Source organism: Callithrix jacchus, chromosome 9, assembly GCF_049354715.1.
Source record: "Callithrix jacchus isolate 240 chromosome 9, calJac240_pri, whole genome shotgun sequence".
NCBI lineage: Eukaryota > Metazoa > Chordata > Mammalia > Primates > Cebidae > Callithrix > Callithrix jacchus.
In genome coordinates, this window is record NC_133510.1 from 118,024,488 (window position 1) to 118,037,466 (window position 12,979).

The window sequence follows — 12,979 nt, forward strand, 5'->3', positions numbered from 1 at the left end:
TTGATGCGGCAGTCCAAGAGAGCAAAGTTTCCCCAATGCAGACTTCCCACCATTCATCCCCTCCACATGTCAGGCCCTCGTCGAACCGTGTACCTAGCCTGATGCAGACGAGAGGGAAAAAAGGAGAAAGAGGTTCTTTTTTCCTCTGTGGACTTTTGTATCTTTTGGGAAAATGGGAGTGGAGAGGGAGAGACAAGTCCATGGGTCATTACAATGTTGAGTGATAAGTATTTTAACATAAATAAATACAGAGCACTGAGAGAACGTCTTTTAATTTATACTCAGAGGATAGGAAGGCTTTCTGGCATGAAAAATGGGTAATAGAGCTAACGGAAGTTGGGGGCATAGGGCGAGGAAAACATTTCAGGTAGAGGAGACCCGTGTGCCAAGCCACAGAAGAGTGAGCCTTTGAGGAACCGTAAGCTGTGTAGGGTTACTGGGATGCAGCCATGCGGGAAGGCATTAGCAATTGACACCTGTCTCTTTTATGACTGTCCCCCTCCACTCCCACCATCTTATTATCCTCCCAATGCTGTATTCTGCCTCAGCACAATGAGGAGCACAAGGGGCAGAAAGTTGATGTTTGGTCCTCAGCCTCCTGAATAGCTGAGACTACAGATGAGCACCCCCACCATTAAATATATCAGAAGAACCCACGTGGAACCGACTTAGGTTTTCTGAGAAACTCAGTTCTTGCCTTCTTAATACGAATAGGAAACTGCTACCCCTACTCCATGGCAACCTGGACATTTCCAGAATGAGGAAATAAGGTGAGGTAGTGGGAGGAGAAGACATGTGAAAGAGTGGTGTGTTTTATGGCAATGAAACGCAGCCATCTCGGGGAAGCTGCTCTGCAACCCTCAAACGCGTTCTCCCCCATTTCTCTCCCGGATGTCTGTTGCTTTCTGTTGCCTCTGTGACTCACCATTTCACGAAGTGGTTTACTTGCATTCCCTCTCCAGTGTTGCATCATTACCAGAAAGTAGATCTCATGGTGCAGGGTGGGAAACTAAAAGGCAAGGGGTAAGAGATAGTGGTTGCCCAATGTGTGCCTCATGAAAAACTAGTTGTGAAATCTGAGTTCACAGCCCCACCTGCAATGCCCCAGACGTCTGATCACAGAGGCCTGGCCCAGTGTGCCAAGAGTGAGAGCCCATACTTGGGTGTCAGAGAGAACTGGGTTACCACAAACTTCATTTTGCCTGATATTCATATTACAAACCCAGCTTCCTTGTGATTAGTATTTATTTAGAATCTTTTTTTAATCTTTAATTTTCAACTTTCTGTTAATTTATGTATGCCCCAGAAAAAGCATATCGTTGATTTTAAAAAAATTCATTCCCCAAATCTCTGTCTTCTAGCTGAAGACTTTAATCTCATTATGATTAATGTGATTCCAGACTAGTGTGAATTCATTTCTATCTTCTCATTATGAGATTTTGATTTAAATTTATTTATTAAGACTTACTTATTTTTAAAGCAGTTTTAGGTTCCCAGGAAAACTGGGGAAAAGGCAGAGAAATATCCCATCTACCCCCTGCCCTCACATGCACGGCCGCCTCCATCATCGACATCCCCTCCCACCGCCAGAGTGCTACCTTTGCTCCCCTTGGTGAATCCTCATTGACAACTCATTCTCTTCCAATTCCAAAACATGCGGAATGTACGAACAACACCAAGAATGAATATTAGAGTTCACTGTAGGTTTCAATAAATGTATAATGACAGGTACCCACCATTACAGTATCACAAAGAACAATTTCATTGCCCTAAAAACCCTCTGTGCTCTGCCTCTTCATTCTTCCCTCCTCTTTAACTCTGGACAACCACTGATCTTTTCACTGTCGCCGTAGTTTTGCCTTTTCCAAAATTTGATGTGGTTGGAAGCATACCGTGTGAGCTTTTCAATTGGCTTCCTTCACTTAATATTATGCATTTAAGTTTCTTCGATGTCTTAAGTTTTCCTCCACAGCTCGATAGCTCGTTTCCTTATAGTGCTGAGTCACCCTGTATTCCATTGTCTGGATGGAGGATGCTTTATTCGCCTACTGAGGAACATCTTGGTTGCTGTCAACTTTTGGCAATTATGAATAAAGTTACCGTAAACATCTGTGTGCAGGTTTTTGTGTGCACATAAGATTTCAACTTCTTTAGGTAAATGCCATGGGATGTGTTCGCTGAATCACGTGGTAAGGGTATGCTTAGCTTTGTAATAAACTGCCAAACTGTCTTCCAAAATGGCTGTGCCGTTTTGCATTTTCATGAGCAATTTCTACTTAATCACATTTCTTCTTTTTTTATTGTCTTTGCTTCCATCTTCCTCCTTTTCTCTTTTGCAGTAGGTGGATAGAATTATCTTTCCCTCCTCCTCCCCACCCACATTTTCTCCTCTTCTTTTTCAGAAGTTATTTGTTCTATTTTCTAAATAGGCACATTTGATTCTTACCATGCTTATGATTAATCACTATAATCAGTGTAATAATTTGTATAGCTCTTTCTGAGCAAAATGAGGTCCTCAGAACACTTAACCTCCAACATTTTTCCCTTTCCAGCATTTATATTTTGTCCACCCACACCAGAGCCCCAACTCTAGCCCCTTCCTCTCCATATTACCTTGTAAGTAATGTCACCTCCCTGATTCTCAGATGCTTCAGCTAAAAAATGTAGAAGTCATAACCTCTTCTCTGGAGGCTCCTTGGATTGCAAGAAACAATGTGCATGAGGTGAAAATGTTCCAGGCCATCCATGCATTTACTCTAAAATCTGCTAAAAGATGAAGAGGACAACAGAAGGAGTTTTATTCTCCTTTCCTGCCCCTCCTTTATTTTGTCCTATTTGAATATGCTCTTTATTTTATAGTCAGTGTCTATTAGGACCTCACTTCCTGTCCAGGCAACGAAGTCTTACAGAAATCTATTTGCACTGAACTCCCCACATGCAGGAAGGTACTGCCTTGCGCTCTGGACCTCCTCTCCCTTTTCTCTGAATCTTAATCCCCTCCTGTTCCTCTGTTTCTGACCCTGTCTCCCTGTCTGTCTGTCCCACTGCCTGGCTCCCTCCTCTCCTTCACTTCCTTCTGACAGTCAGGGTTTCTGTCTTGCTCCATCTTTGTCTCTGCCTCTCCACGTCTTTGTTTTTCTCATCTCTGCTTCTCTCCTTTCTCTCTGTTTCTCTCTTTTCCTCCGTGTCCAGGTCTCTTCCTGTCTTTTCATCTCTCAGCCTCAGCCCAGCTTGGTCCTCCACTCTGATTCTCTCCCATCCATCTCCCTGGACCTGACAGAGGCTCTTTGTCCTGTCTCTTCCTCTGTCTGCCCCCATCCATTTTTTTTTTCCTCTGTTTCTCTCTGGATGCGCATCTGCCACCATTTCTATCATTTTCTCTCCATCTAGCCATTGATCTCTGATTCCTCAGCTCCACTTCTCTGTCTCTCATCCCTGTCACCACCTCCCTCTCTGTCACTTTCTTATTCTCTCCCTGTCTCATTGCACTCTCTTTGCACATCAGGCCCGGCCCCAGCCCAGGGTCTCTGGGCTCCAGGAAGCCAGCCAGGGGCTGTGCAGGCTGTGCTGTAACTCAGGAACTCCGCCAGCAATCATTTCATTAGGCAGGAATGGCGTTCTCATTACCAGATAGCAGGCCTGCTCCTTCCCCACCACGGCCCCCTCCCCGGCAAAGCCCCCTCGCAACTTCCTGCTTGCAGCAGCCACACAAGGCCTCATTCTAATCCTCCAACTTGTCTGTTTAGTGTCTTTGGAGACGAGAAAGGAGCAGAAAAGTAGCTTGTCTTTTATTTTTATTTGCCTTCCTTTTTTTTTTTCCCTTCCTCCAGATATCCCCCTGGGGCACCAGCTTGGAACAGAGCAACAAATATTTACTAATTCCATTAACAGAAGAAAGTTGGAATTTTTTTTTCCCAAGTGAATATCCGAGGCCCCAAGTTCATGGTGAGCCCTCTCCCCCACATGGCCCCCTCTCCCCCCTCCTCCCTACACGCCCAGGACTTATATATAGTTCACCGAGTGCCATTTCCCCAATTTTTTCTGAAGTTCAAGACAAGTTGAAGGGTCAAAAAGGCAAAGGGTGTTTTAGAAGTTTAGCAGACAGCTTTTGGTACAAGGGAAAGAGAGGGAGAGCTGGAGAGAGGGAAAGAGGGTGAGGAGGCAGGAATCTGGCTCACATTAGGCTGGGAAGTTCCAACCATTGATTCACTCTGGAATTACAGCTTAAAAAAAATTGCAAAACATGGTTTATTATGAAGGTTCTTTTTTTTTTCTTAAATAACAGCCCCAAATTATACTTTGGTTCACCAAGACGAAGACTCGCCCTTTCTCTCTCTTTGGATCTTTCAGGTAGGACTGGGAGTAAGGGGAGGGAGGATGGGAGATGATAGATTTCTGAGACAGTGAGTTCTGAGAACACAGAAGTGTCTTCTGGCCAGGCCTATTCAATGTCTTCACCTTCTCTTCTTCTTAAGTGAAAACCAATGACACTTGTTTGCAAGGGGAAGGGAGATCTCTTACGGGAAGGGGCAACCTCTTCTGAAATGGCAACTCCTGACCCCCAGTAAAGGAGGACGTAGAGAGGAAGAAACACTCATGGGATTAGGCTGATGAATGCTACACTGGGAGCAGGTTTACTGATTGCCTTCATCTTCCAGAGCTGTCCCCAACAAATGCCCACAAACAGGTGGCTTCAAACAAGAGAAATGTATTCTTCCACGAAGTCCTAGAGGTCAGGAGTCTAAAATCGAGGTGTCATCAAAGTCATGCTCCCTCTGAAGGTTCCAGGGAGGAATCCTTCCTTGCTCTTCCAGCTTCTGATGGCCGCAGGCGTTCCTGGCTTCTGCCTACGTGACTCCAATCTGTGCTCCCATGTTTACATGGCTTTCTCGATGTGTATCAACTCTCCCTCTCCTTCCTCTGATAGGGACACTTGTCCTTGGGCTTAGGGTCCACCTTATATCAAGAATAACCTCATCCTAAGATTCTTATATCTGCAAAGACCCTATTGCAAATAAAGCCACATTCAGAGTTATGTAATGGGGAATGTTAGGACTTGGACTCAGGTATTTGGGAGACACCATTAAACCTACTACAGTGATCATAGAGTGCTTCTCAACAATGCCACATGTGGAAGCGAATTAAAAAGAATACTGGAGCAGCGCAGCTGGAGAAGCTGAGTTCTTTCTCTTCTCTTTCCATCCTGCTCATTACAAGGAAAAAGCCTTAGCTGCCTGTTAGGACCTTGAACAATTTCTTACCCCCTTATGAATTCTCTTTTTTAAGAAAGAGAGATGACATCCCTCAGGGTCAACCTTCAGCGGGTTAAATAAATCCAGTATTTATTATACACTTGACTCACACGACCTTCTATTTATGAAAATAGATACTGATCTTACCCTGATGTCATGACATGTAGCTTCCTTTAGGATTAAATTAAATTTGAAGAATTGATAAGCCATTGAGTTGAGAAAAATATTAAGTAGCTAAATAATGGAAGTAGTACATAACCACGGCAAGTGTGGGTTTATGCACAGATGGAGGAAACTTGGGAGATACTGAAGTGGTGTGCCATTTTCCACAGCAGCCCAACACTCGTGAGGTTCACCAGCACAAGGGTGGTTAAGACAGGTTCAGTCATCTGCTGTTTCTCCCTGAACCTGAGCCACTGTTTCTCATGGTTATATGCATTGGGTTTCCCCCATGAGATTTTATTTGAGGGTGGGAAAAAAAAAACCAAAGCTCCATAACTAAAAGAAAGCTTAAAAAAATCAACCTTCTCTGTCACTTCACTTCTGTTTTACAGATGAAGAAATTCAGGCTCAGGAGGGAAAAAATAAAAGGAAGAAGAATTGTCCAAGGTCACCCAGGCATCTGGACTCCCATATGTCGAGCTACTTCTGCTCGTGGGACAGCTGCAGGGCATGAATTCTTCACTACATGAGTTATGGTATTAAGTCCTCAAAGCAGCACTGTGAAATTGCTGGAATTTTACCGGGGAGGAAACTGAGGCCCAGGGAGGTTAGGAGCTCATATGAAATCACTGAGCTGATAAGGAGAGGAGCTGGGATTCCCACCCATATCTGACTGTCTTTCTATCTGGGGTAAATACTACAGCAGCTTATTGCCTTCTCTCACTGCATGGACACACACGCATGCACACACACACACACACACACACAGAGACAGACAGACAGAGAGAGAGAGAGAGAGAGAGAGAGAGAGAGAGAGAGAGAAAGGTTTTTGCACCAAAGCATTTGGCTGAGGACATTCTATGTCCTGGTTGTTTTTGCAGCTTCTATATTCACGCATTCACCCACCTTGTCCATATGACACGTCTCCATTGGGTCTACTTGGAAATTCCTGCAGGTGACAGCATATTTCTGGCTTATTTTGAAGAGTATAAGTGCAAGAGAGACTTTCCCTTTTGGAAAAAGAAGAGAAGCTGTGTGTAGAGAGAGGGATTTTGAGCCTGAGAGTGCCAAGTTATTGCTTTCTGCTCTGGAAATTTCTAGACGTTGGAAGATAATGAAATGAAGCCAATGACTTGGCTTTTTGTTGAGCCCTGACACCATGATCACAGGAGTGGCCTGCCTCTGCTGTGTTAGCTGCTGAGTCTACACTGATGATGCTGTTGCATTGTAGAGCTCCCTGGAGGGTGAGCTTCAAGAAACTAACGTGAGCCATGAACCTCCTACCCCCATCGCTAAATGCCCACACACAACACTTTTCATACAGTTCCTTGGATTTTATGTAGTCTTGGAAGCTTTTCTCTGAGTTCTGGTGTAAGATTCTCTTGTTTACTAATCAGCCTGGGGACATCCCTGGATATTCCCACAGGTGACTACCTCAACTCGTAGCTGGAGAAACTGAGACACGAAGGTGGAAGAACTCCCCCGAGTCCCAGGGATAGTTAGGGCTGGAGCCTGGGTTTGGATGCTATGCCTTCTTAGACCTGGCTCACTGTCTCTTCTCACTGCCTTCTTCTCTCTCTGAAAGCTTAGGGCAGTTCTGAGTAGATACAGGTAGTCTGGGAGAACAGGCCCCTGGGAACCCAAAGGGTAGAGAATAAAGGATCCTGTACCAATATCCTAGGTTTGAATCCAGGTTCCACCACATACAGACCATAAAGCCCTCGGTGAGACATTGAACCTTTCTGTGCCTCAATGTTTTCATCAGTGAAATGGGGATTATATTAGCATCAACCTCACCGAGTCATAGTGATTAAAATAGGATCCACATGAAGTTGTGAAACAGTGCCTAGCACACAGCACACATTCAATGAATAGTTTTTACTGTTCTCATAATTATTAGGATTATTATTAGATGGAAATAATCTAAGAGGGAAAACTCCTCTTGTGATGTGGCACCGACTCTGTAGACAGGCGTTTATGTGCCCTTTCCCACTCCCACTTGGCCAGGAAACATTCTACTCCAGGCATAAACTGATTTTGGTGTTGGGATGGTAAAAATGAGAGGTGCTTGGAGCCTAAGTGGCTTAATCCCATAATTTTTAGGCAGAGAAACAAACATATAGAGAAATCAAGGGATTTTTCTGAAGATCCCGGAGCTATTTAGAAGCACAACCAGGTCTCCAGAACTTTCAGCCTGGAACTGGGATTCCATTCAATAGTGGGAGAGCACCCTCTCCTCCCACTACTTCAGGCTCATCTTCCTCAAAACCTGGTTCTGAAAAGCAGCCACTGGCTCTATGACACTGAAGGGGTTAACTCAGAACCCTGCAGCTGGCTGCAGTGAGCTTCCTCAGCTCTGATTTTCATTTGCAAAACAAACAAACAAGGGGCTCTCTAATAACTCCCAGGCCCCCTTCTTTGTGGCTGAGATGTGGATTTTGCAAGAAGAAAGGCTTCCAAAGATCTCTAATTGTTATGCTGTTGTTGACAAAGGACTAAAGGCTGTTTCATGGCTGGCAAAAGCTTTACATGCTCATTCATTCATTCATTCGTTCGTTCATTCACCAGATGATTCCTGAAGACCTATCTCATGCCTTCAGATGTGGATACAGCCACCCTTTGAGCCCTCATAGAATGGATGGTATTCTTACAGTGTTCTCAGAGCTGCACCAACAGAGAGGTTAGCATGAGACAGGAACATGGAGGTATTCAGCAAATAAATGCCAGTCCAAGAGGAACAAAGGGATTATTTGGTTCAATGGAAGTCTAATTCTCCAGGTTGAATCTCTAGCTTGTTGCCTAGTTCAAAATCACCTTTGTACCCCAGATTGGCCATTCTTCTCATCTCCCCTCCTTTTCCTCTTTTTTCCTTCTTCCACTTCTTCATGTTGTCTAACATGAGCTGAAAAATAAATCAGTATGATACATTGTATACCCCCTTTTTCTAGCTGGGCAGAGGAAGACAGAGAAAAAAGTCAATGCAGCCAAATCTTCACAGGTAGTAAGTGGGGAGACTTGAACCCAAGTCTATCGGCCTCCAGATCCTAGGCTCTTCTCTTCTAGTTTATTTGTCTCATTTCCTTTCATTTGTTGCATCAAGGATGGAATAAGAGAGGTTTAATGCCCACCATGAGTTTCCCTAACAGCTAATATTTGAAGGAATTGCAGATTCTAAAATGACAGTCACTTTAAGCTGAAATGTCAATGTTTTTCTTTAGAAACGTACCTGGGGAGCTGAGAAAAGCAGGTGGGAGAAATGCTAGCTATGTTCTTCCATGGTAGAAGGGGTGAGTAAGGTCTCTGGAGCGCTACTGAGAGGGGAACTAATCTCATTCATAAGGGCTCCACTCTCATGATCTGATCACTTCCTAGGGCCTTCTTTTCAAATAGCATCACATTGCGGGGGATTAAGTTTCAACATAGGAATTTGGGGGTGAGGGACACAGCATTCAGTCTACAGAATCAACCAAAGCTTTATCTTCTCAAATAGATATTTTCTTATGTAATCAGGTGGAATTTCATGAACACTTCCCTGTGTCCACTGAGTCCTATAGAAAGCAGATGCTAAAGTGGAATGAGAAATGCAAGACAGGTCTTGGGGGGTGATGCTTGTGAAAGATAAAGGCAGAGGAAGCAGGAGTAGGTAAGAGAGCCTTGGGTCATAATGAAGAACCAACAGTCTCAGCCAACTCGATGAGAAGCTCCTCCAGAGCTGAGATTTCCCATGAGAGGAGTCCTGCATGGAGCAGAGCCAGCTAGGCTCTGGTACTTCTCATTGCTCAGTGTTTGGCTGGGGGCACCTGAGGAAAGATGTGGCTTTGATTTAAAAGCTGAAGCAGATCCCAAAGATTCTGCAACAGGGCTGTTTACTAACTGCACTCCTTGCAGCTGAAAGGGAAGTTATTTATGGAAAGGGGACCTGAGTGTCACCTCTTCATGGCTACCATACCCTTTTATACCTACTGTTACATGAAACACTGTGTTAGGTCCTGGAACAGGGGAAGGAGGGTAATGCCCAATTCCTGCCTTAAGAGAGCTTATATATAATAGGGAAGATAATCTTCCACATGTGTCAATAGTCTCATTCCTGGATAACAAACAAAATCAAGTCTAAAATATTCTTTTGCAGATAAAATGCCCTAGAAGTAGCCATTAATTCTCATTGCAATGAATGTAAAACACACAGCATTATTTTTTGTTGTTGTTAATAGAGAAGTCAGGCAATAAGCTGCTGACATATAATATAGCTCATAACTATATGCCACAGATACCTGTAAAATCTGTTATTATACTAACAAATTACAAAAATTCCTGCAAGAATGTGTTGGCAGCTACAATGCCAGTGCTTACCAGCTCATTGGTTGTTTTCAGGCTCTGCAGTCATAGGAATATTGGTTTAAAGACACACTTGATATTTGCTAGAGAATGCTTATTTTCAGATTTGACACTGCATTGCAGTATATATACTTTACTTAAGAATATATCAAGTAAAGGCCTCTACCAAACGGTACCTTGAACAAAAATCCATGACAATAACAATGAAGAATGATATTCCAGTTATCTAATGTTGCTCAATAAACCAGTCCAAGCTTAGTGTCCTAAAACAACTATTTAGTTATGCTCATGGGTGCTATGGATCAGGATTATGTTTTAGGACAGCAGGATTGTTTGTCTCTGCTCTATGATGACCAGATTTTGTCTGGGAAGACTCTTAAAGGCTGGGGGCTAGAAACATCTGGAGGTTCCTTCACTCATATGACTGATGACTGAGCTTAGCTCAGCTGTTGGATCAGAGAGCTTACATAGGACTCCTCATTGTGGCTTGGGCTTCCCCACAGCATGGTGGCCTCAAAGTAACCATACTCTCTTCAGGGGCCAGTGCCCCAGTGTTCTAGCAAGCCAGGTAGAAGCTGCATGGCCTTTAATGAACTAGCCATGGAAGTTAGACAGCATCACTTCCACCATCTTTTTTGGTGAAAGAAGTCACAAACTCACCCAGAGTTGAGTGGGGAGGACACAGATCCCATCTCTTCATAGGAGGAGGGTCAAAAAATGTGTGACTAATTTAAAGATCTGCCACGGTTCTTGATGATAGTTATCACCAGCTATGTGTCAAGCCTGATGCTAAGCTATCATGCATTTATTCTTCACAATATCATTAGGAATTATGTACTGCAATCTTCATTTTGTAGAGCACTCAGGTGACTTTCCCAAAGTCACACAGCTACAAAGAAGCATATCCAAGATGAATTTCCAAATCTGTCAGGTTCTTTAACCCTTCACACTAGTCTCAGTTTCATGCCTGGATGTCACCTCACCCTGACTCCTATTCCTGGGCTGGGGCTGACATAGGAGGAGCAGGTAATTGGGAGAAAAAAAAACAAAAATGAATTTAAGGCATTTCCTGCCTCATGAAAATAATTTAAAATAATTTTATGGTTGTTTTTAGTTATATGCAAACTCTTTAGTTGAAAATACTACAGAAAAATGGCCAGTGACAATGATCCAATCGTAATGGTCCATTGACTCCTGCATAGTAGATGCTAAGCTATGCTACCTCGTCTTTCATGCCCATCTCTAGATGGGTGATAGTGCCTTGAAGTGGTATTAGATGCTCTTCCTAAGGGGCTGGCAGGAAAGAAAATGAGGTTCAGACTTCAGCCTGCTCTCCGTTATGCCTGCGTGGAATTGGCTATGTGTGTCAGAATACCCTGGGACTCACTGTGACAGATAGAGTCTGGAAAACACCTAAGCTTTGGTGGAAATGGGTCCCATGCAGGGAAGATGAGAATGTCATAGAGAAAGAAACCATTGCCCTGGTTTTGGTAGGTGGTCTGTGTCAGCCCAGGAGTTAGAGGGGACAGATCTGGGAGATAGAAGCGACTCAGTCAATCCCTCCCACCCCTACCCCTATCCTGATGCCCATCCAGGCTGCACCCAGACATTTAACACGGACATGTAAAGTGGGTCACCATGCATTTCTGCCACACTTCTGGAGTTTGAAATGACTTTAGACAGCACAGTCTTTCCTTTCCCCTTTCCTTCACAGAAGGCTATGTTTTGATCAGGAAACTTGCAGCTGTTTTCAAAGTCATCTTTGGAATTTTTAATTTTACTTTATTTTTAGCAAATTTACATGCTCCTTGTTTTTCATCCAGGGTTCTAATTTCCTTGGTGTTCTGGACTACCACATAGGTACATGGCATGTGTTTGCAGAGATGTGGAGAGGTTTGGAGAAATTAGCACACCTCATTGAGCCAAGGGGCAAGGATTTGGTCCCATGAAACTGGGACCCCCAAGGTCATGACATCTCCTGAGATCCTAGCTGGGACTCCTCCTTCCCAACCACACTCTTGCATCCTTTGAATCCTCCTATGATGAACCCAGTACACAGTAGGGGACCCATTAATATTAAAAGAATTGTGATTGGCATTCCACCACTTTCAAATTGCAGAGAAGCACATATTTTTGCTTCCCACCTTGGTCTATGTTGTCCGCCTGGCCTCAAATTCTCTCCTTATTCTCTGAGTGACCTCGATTCTTCCCATACCTCTGGATACTTCTAATTCACTTGGGGCTTCTTTCCCTGGAGAAGCTCTCCCTGTAACCAGTCTCCCAAGCCTGGGTCAAAAGCCCCGTCCTCTTGACCCTCTGTTCACTCACCTGGCAGCATACTGCGAAGCACTCATGTTCAGGAGGGTTAAATTTCACAAGCTATGATTCAAATGTACCCTGAAGAATTTAAGAAACAAAACAGAACATAGCTATCTTCATTTTCTATATGTAATGCTGCTCTGGAGTGTCCATTTCCATTAATGGCATAAAAAATTAAATTTGCCAATTAGAGGTAATTATCTCTTTAATAAATATTCAGCCAATTCAAACTCCTGGTAAGGGCTGTGTCTCCTTTTTCAAGCTGTCTCTGCTGTCCGCTTCATCTCCTGGGAGGCTTCTGGGTGTGGAATAGGATGACCCTCCTCTGAGTCTCTGCCATGGGAGGCTGGCTTTGCCTATCTGCTAGGTGCCATACTGCCATGCTGCCATGCCATCTCTGGCCCCTGATGTTGGCCATGGTTGGAAGCTCTCCCACATTGTAATACCAGAAGACTTTGTGTTTCTGGACTCTTAATACCTCCCACTGGGATGCATGGGAACTAGATGGTACCACAAACCCTGGGGAACTGAAGACTCCCTCTCAAGCCATGCTCCTAGGTACCTCTCAGCAATGTACAGCCTCCATCCCAGAGAAATGGGGCCACCACCCAGATGTAGTTAGATTTTCCAAACCTATATAGATGATTCCACCTCCGCCCATTCTTGTTATGGGGTGCAGAGTGCTGCTGGGGGTTGACCAGAGACCCTTCCTTCCCTGACTGCCCAGCTCTGAATGTACGTTCTTCTTTTCCTCCCTGCCTAAGAGTAACTCCCCTTCAATCATACCTTCTTTTGCTGTTACTCTATGAGCTCTTTGTTCTAGGTGGAAGCCACCTTTCCATTCTCTTAAGTAATTGCTCTGTGGCTTTGACTTAATGGCAAAATAGATGTAGCAGAATGAGAGAGAGAAA